A 6,227-nucleotide genomic window follows, 5' to 3' on the forward strand; every position below is an offset into this window, starting at 1 on the left:
AAGGCCAATTTCGAGATCAAGGCTACCCAAGTCCGTGGATAAGTAGCTTTGGCAAGAGGAAGAATGTGAAATGTTACCCTAAAAGAGATTAATAAGGAGGAAGATCCTACTATGGAAGAAGATATTGAAAGAGCAACTAATCATCCTGCATTCCACAGGAAGGGTCCAAGTCGTCAATATTTCACCAACTAGTCAAGGTAAATCATTTAAATTTTTGATTGACTATGGAAGTACACACTCATTTATTTCACCCAAGTGTGCTAAGAAGTTAGAAATAGATACAGTAAATGTATCAAAACTGCTTGTGGAATTAGCAAATGGAAAGGAAGTACTTTCTACACAGCAAACTACAAAGGTAGAGTTTAATGTAGGAGGGAACCTTTCAAGTATGAGGTTCAGAGTAATGAACTTAGGAGCTTATGAATGTTTACTAGGAATGGATTGTTTGATTCCCAATGATGCTCATAACCATTGTGGAAAAGGTCAAGTCACATTTCAGGATTTGAATGGTGAAATAGCAACTACACAAGGTGAAATAGGGAAACCCAAAGTTCAATTAGCAAAAGCTTCTCGAATTGTGAAAGGCTTGAAGAAAGGATTATCTTACTTGATCAAGCTTAACAAGGTAAATCAAGATGGTCACATATGAAGAACCATCCTAGTTAAAAGGATACATTGACGTATTTCCTGAAGAGTTAACTGAGTTACCTCCAAAAAAGAAGTCGATCATGAGATCAAGCTTGTTCCATGAGCCACTCTAGTTGCAAAAATACATTACAAAATGTCTATTCCTGAAGCCATCAAACTAAAAGCACAACTCAAGAAATTTCTAGAACAAGGGTATATTCGACCAAGTAGTTCACCATGGGGAGCCCCAATATTCTTTCAAAAGAAGAAAGATGGAACTCTCCATCTTTGTATCAACTACCGAGGGCTAAACTAGGTAACAATAAAGAATAAGTACCCGATCCTAAGGATAGACAAGGTTCTTGATCGTCTACAAGGAGCAAGAATCTTTTCTAAGATCGAAGATATTATTAGATTAGAATCAAGAATGAAGATATTCCAAAGACTACCTTCAACACAAGATACAGTCATTTCGAATTGATCGTGATGTCATTTGTGTTGACAAATGCCCCAACTACATTCAACATGTTAATGCATGACATTTTCAGACCTCATCTCAATGACTTTGTTTTTGTATTCTTTGATGACATCCTAACTTATTCTAAGGAGGAAGAAGATCATGAACCACATCTTCGCATTCTCCTAGAGACAATGAGAACACACAAGTTGTATGACAAGAAAAAGAAGTGTGCCTTCTTCAAAAGGAAGATTGAATACATGGGATTCATAGTGTCTGCTGAAGGTATATCAGTAGATCTTGCCAAGGTCAAAGATGTTTAAGATTGGCCACCTTCAACCACTATTAAGAAAGTGAGAAGTTTTCTAGGTCTAATAGGATGGTATAAGATATTCATCCAAATCTATTGACAAATTGTAGCATCTCTTACTACTGACCTACTCAAAAAGCAAGATGCTATTATCTGGACACCAATTGAGCAATCTAGCTTTGAGCAACTAAAGCATAGTTTGGTAATTGCTCCTATCTTAAGGCTACCCGACTAAGGCTAGGAATTTGAAGTTGTCACGGATGCTAGTTCTCTTGCATTGGGATACATACTAATGCAGGAAGGTCATCTTGTAGCTCACTCCTTGAGAAAGTTGAAAGCCCATGAAAAGAGATATGCTACTTATGATGACCTAGAGTTGTTAGTTGTGATTCATGCTCTCAAATCATGGAGACATTACCTTCTTGGAAATAAGTTTTCCTTAGTCACAGATCATGAAAGTCTTAAGTGGATTTTTACTCAGCCCTGATCTTAATATGAGGCAACAATGGTGGATCGAAATTCTGTAGGATTATGACTTTGAAATTAAGTTCAGACTTGGTAAAGAGAATGTAGTAATAGATGCCCTTAGTCGCAAAGCCTTCCTTAATGCTCTTATCGCTAAAGAACCATCCAGGGTAGAAACTCTGGCTACAATGGTATCAATGCCAACTAATCCTATCATCGAGTTGAGTAAGGATGAAGAAAATAAGGATCAAGACTATCAATAATTGTTTTGGAAAGTTCAAAATAAGGAACAAGATCCCAAACTCAAGACTAAGTATCAAGAATTCTCTACAAATGAAGATGGACGTGTTTATTTCAGAATGAGACTATGCATTCCTTGAGCTCCAACTTGACAAAGTAATTGACAAAAGGGAGAGAAAATTGAGGAGTAGAACCCTTAGAATACCTTATCTAGTGGAAGGATTATCCTAAAGAAGATACCACATAGATAGATGAGAATGCTCTTTAACAACAATACCCAACCACGGTTTCTCTCGAGATGAGGACATCTCGATTTCTCTAAGGGGAGGAGGATGTAACATTTTCGAGAAATTTACAAAAGGTAGTTAGTCAAATTATAAGTTAGTAAGGTTAGCTAGTTTGTTAAGTTAGCTTATACATTAGTAAGTTAGTTAAGAGTTAGTAAGTTAGAGTTAGATAAGTTAGTTACTAACTAACTAAAACTAACTTTAATAAAACTAACGTTAATGACTAACTAGTTAAAAAGAAAAAAAACTAACATTTTAAATAAGGGGGCGACAGTCAAAAAAGAAGGCCGCCCCCTCCCACAAAAAAGAAGGCCATCCCCTCCTAATAATCACCTTTCCCATCGTCATCATCATCTCATCAGCACTGTCATTATCATCATCCTCAGCATCGTCGACATCATCATTCTCATAAGCTTCATCGTCCTCACCATCCTCATTAGCATCTTTGTCATCTCCTTCTTCGTCATAAAAAGTCCTCTTTATCTTAAAAGAAAAATCTCTTTTAAACCTTCAAATTAGGCATGGATGGCCTCATGAATACCCCCTTTTCAAATTTAGAAAATTAAAGAGAGAAAAAAATAAAAAAAGGGAGAGAAAGAAGCTCCCCACTCTGAGTGGAGGGGCTGTCCTTGCTTAAAGATGGGCAAAAAGAGAGGGGAAGGAAGAGGCAGCATGCACTTCCTTTAGCCTATAAAAAGGCATGCCCTCTACTCAGTCTAAAGGCACAAGAGACCTCAAAAGGCTATGAAAAAAGGCTGGAGTGAGAGAGAGAGAGAGAGAGAGAGAGAGGGAGTCACCCTAAGAGGCAGAGAGAGAGAGAGGGAGAGAGAGAGAGAGAGAGAGAGAGAATTAGAAAGGGAGAGGGTTAGCTCAACTACCCTGTCGCGATCTTCGTCTAAGCCATCTTTTCTCATGCTCTCTCATCTCGAACTTATTCCGCCTTCCCTATCTCTCGAGAACGCTTGTGGATGATGGCTCCAAAGCAATGAGGTGGAAAGACCAGGAGAACCATCACAACTGGTCAAAGAACGGGTACTGCTAGAGATATGGGAGTGCCTGAGGTTGATGGAGTTGCCACTACCAAAATGGAATATTGGGTGCGGTGAATGCGAGCGCGAGAAAAAACAAAATTCCGAGTGTCATTATGCCAAACCAGGTTATTTACTACTAAGTTATTATTTCATCACATAAAATAATAAGGTTTATATCGAATTTTTACATAAAATATTAGCCATTGCATCAAATGGTACAATATCTACTTGTTAGATTGCATGGACAACATCCATGTAATAATTAATTATATAAGATATTAGCTTCTATATTCTACACTTACACGAATTGAAAATTCCATCTAGAAAGTATACTAGTACATGCATAAACGATTAATCGTTATGAACCATAGCTAGATTAATTGAGATTCTAACTCGTAGAATCATGTTGGAAATAGTTACCAGAGGTTATTGCACATATGTATTTATGCACATTTGATATAGTTATTATCAAACACGACAAGGTTAAGTGTTGACTAATGCTTTAAAAGTGAAACTTTATTTAAAGGTCTTGTAAGTCATCTCATTAAGTTATTGGCGCAATATTTTTCTTTGAGGAATTTTGCTTATGTTGGGTAAGATAGCCTAAACAGAAAATTCATGCCTTGCTTAACAAATTGAAAGAAATGTACTTAACACTTCTCGTTGGGGAGGAGAATCCTCATTGGGTTGTAAGGTTATCTTAGGCTAAAGTCTACCTTGGCTATGTAAAGCTGTGAGCTACACGATGGTATGATTGTCTTTGCATCATTGACGTATGCTTGAAAGGACTATTTGTGTTTGCTAGAAACTAGATCTCTGATTAAAAACATTGACAAATAGGATAAAAGGAAAAGATTGCACTAGACTACCCCTAAGATAGCTGTGAGACCCTACTCCAAGCCTACTCCAAGGGAGTCATGGTTAACACTTCGAGAGGCTTAGACCAACTCTCTAGAGAGAAAGATTTGTCCATAAGGATAGCCTCCGATAGTAGGAGATGTGGGTGCCACGAGGGGGATCTGACTGTAAATTGTACCTTTTTCCTAGAGTTTGACGACCCCCTTCGTGACCTTGGATGGAATCCTTGAACCCTAAATACTAGTTATAAGGGGCTATGAAATACTAGTTCCAAGATCCCACCCTAAAGAGTTTGTTTTATTCAAGAATTGTTTGAATTGTATACGTGTCTGTGAAATAAATTACGTGAAACAACATGTGAGCTAACGGATTAATTAAGGAAGCTTGTTGTGTATGTTTCAATTAAATGTGCTGTAGGTAATTTAAAAAACTAAAGATGATACTGTCACCAAAGGAAAGAGGATGGGCATGACCCCTGATGGGTCCGTCCAATGGTAGGGTGGTTACGGTTAGCTAGGAGCTTTTCTAAATCTGCGATAAGAATAGGAAGACGATAAATTGACCAACTAGTCGTTAGGTAGAACCAACTTGCGTTGTTTTAGGGGGCCGGAATGGGATTTTTCCTTATGGGCACGAGGGTTGATGTACTGCACTCCCCTCCATCTCCCATTCTCTTTGAACCAAGTGCAATGGCAAGTCCACTTTAGTTTGAGTAATCTTGTAGGAAGTGGGAACTCAAAATTACTGACACTAGCTAGCTGTTAGGAGACCCGTATAATTTAGAAACTTGAAAATTTAGGTCGATCCTAGTGGGTTCCGGCTAGAACTCTCCCATTGTTTGCAAAGTAGAATCAGTAGGGCCTAAGTGACAAACCATGTGATATTCCAAGGGAGTGTCGGGCGGCATCATTTTTGGAAAACCGACTGGTGGACTACTAAAAGGTGCGCTTTGGATTGAGACTGGTGGGCACCTCACAACAAAAGGTTCATATCAAAGTTCATTAATATTCCTACTCATCTAAATACCTTCCTAACTTGATTGTCAACACATTAGCATCCCTAAGCCATGTGCTGCAATTGTAGAGAGAGAGAGAGAGAGAGAGAGAGAGAGAGAGAGAGAGAAGGTTCTAAAAGGTTTTCCCCTCCTTAGAGGGTGTCCACACACATTCTTTCTTTTCCTTTTCCCCGCGAACTTATTCCCTATCCCACGAGCTTCCCCCCCCCCCCCCCCCTTTTTCCCCTATACTTGAGTAAGAAGCTGCTAAAATTCCTGTGGGGATTGTGCCTAGAAGAGAGGAAGATCGAGAATGGACCCCAAGCAAAGAATGTTGAGTGGGGGTGGCAATCCCACAACCAGCAACAAAGCTTCGGGCGAGGGCATCACTGTCAATCCAACTATGATACCGGACATAAGTAATAAATTTTCAAATGGATAGATGTTTGCTTTGATTTCCGCATGAGATACGTTAGGTCCCAAGCTATACCACATGAGAATAGTTCATTGTAAAGGATAAACATCATCTCAAATATTTGAAAGATTGAGTTTTTAAAATGCATGTATCAAGAGAAGTTAATGGCACCTAGATGCTATGCGATAAATTCATGAATAGCATGAACAACATATAAGGTTCTAAGGTATTGTCGATTCCCTCTTCTTGCGAATTAGTAGTTATGTTTTCACCACATTAAAGGTATATTTTTGCAACTTGCACACATGATGGATTGCATGGTAAGCAACCTAGTTTAAAAGAAATTCACTTTTGAAACTCTAAGATCTTTGCCCAAGCTCTTGCTAACATCATGAACTAATAACTCAAGTTTGATAGTTTGGGATCTTGATGATGTGCGTAGTTAGTACCAAGCAATGATCCCAAGGATTAAAACTAAGATGCCTTGAGATCTGTCTAATAACTACTATGTTTATCAATCCAATTCGGGGTTAGGCTAGGTAC

Source organism: Lygodium microphyllum, chromosome 21, assembly GCF_053477565.2.
Source record: "Lygodium microphyllum isolate KBCC chromosome 21, Lygodium_microphyllum_v1.1.10, whole genome shotgun sequence".
NCBI lineage: Eukaryota > Viridiplantae > Streptophyta > Polypodiopsida > Schizaeales > Lygodiaceae > Lygodium > Lygodium microphyllum.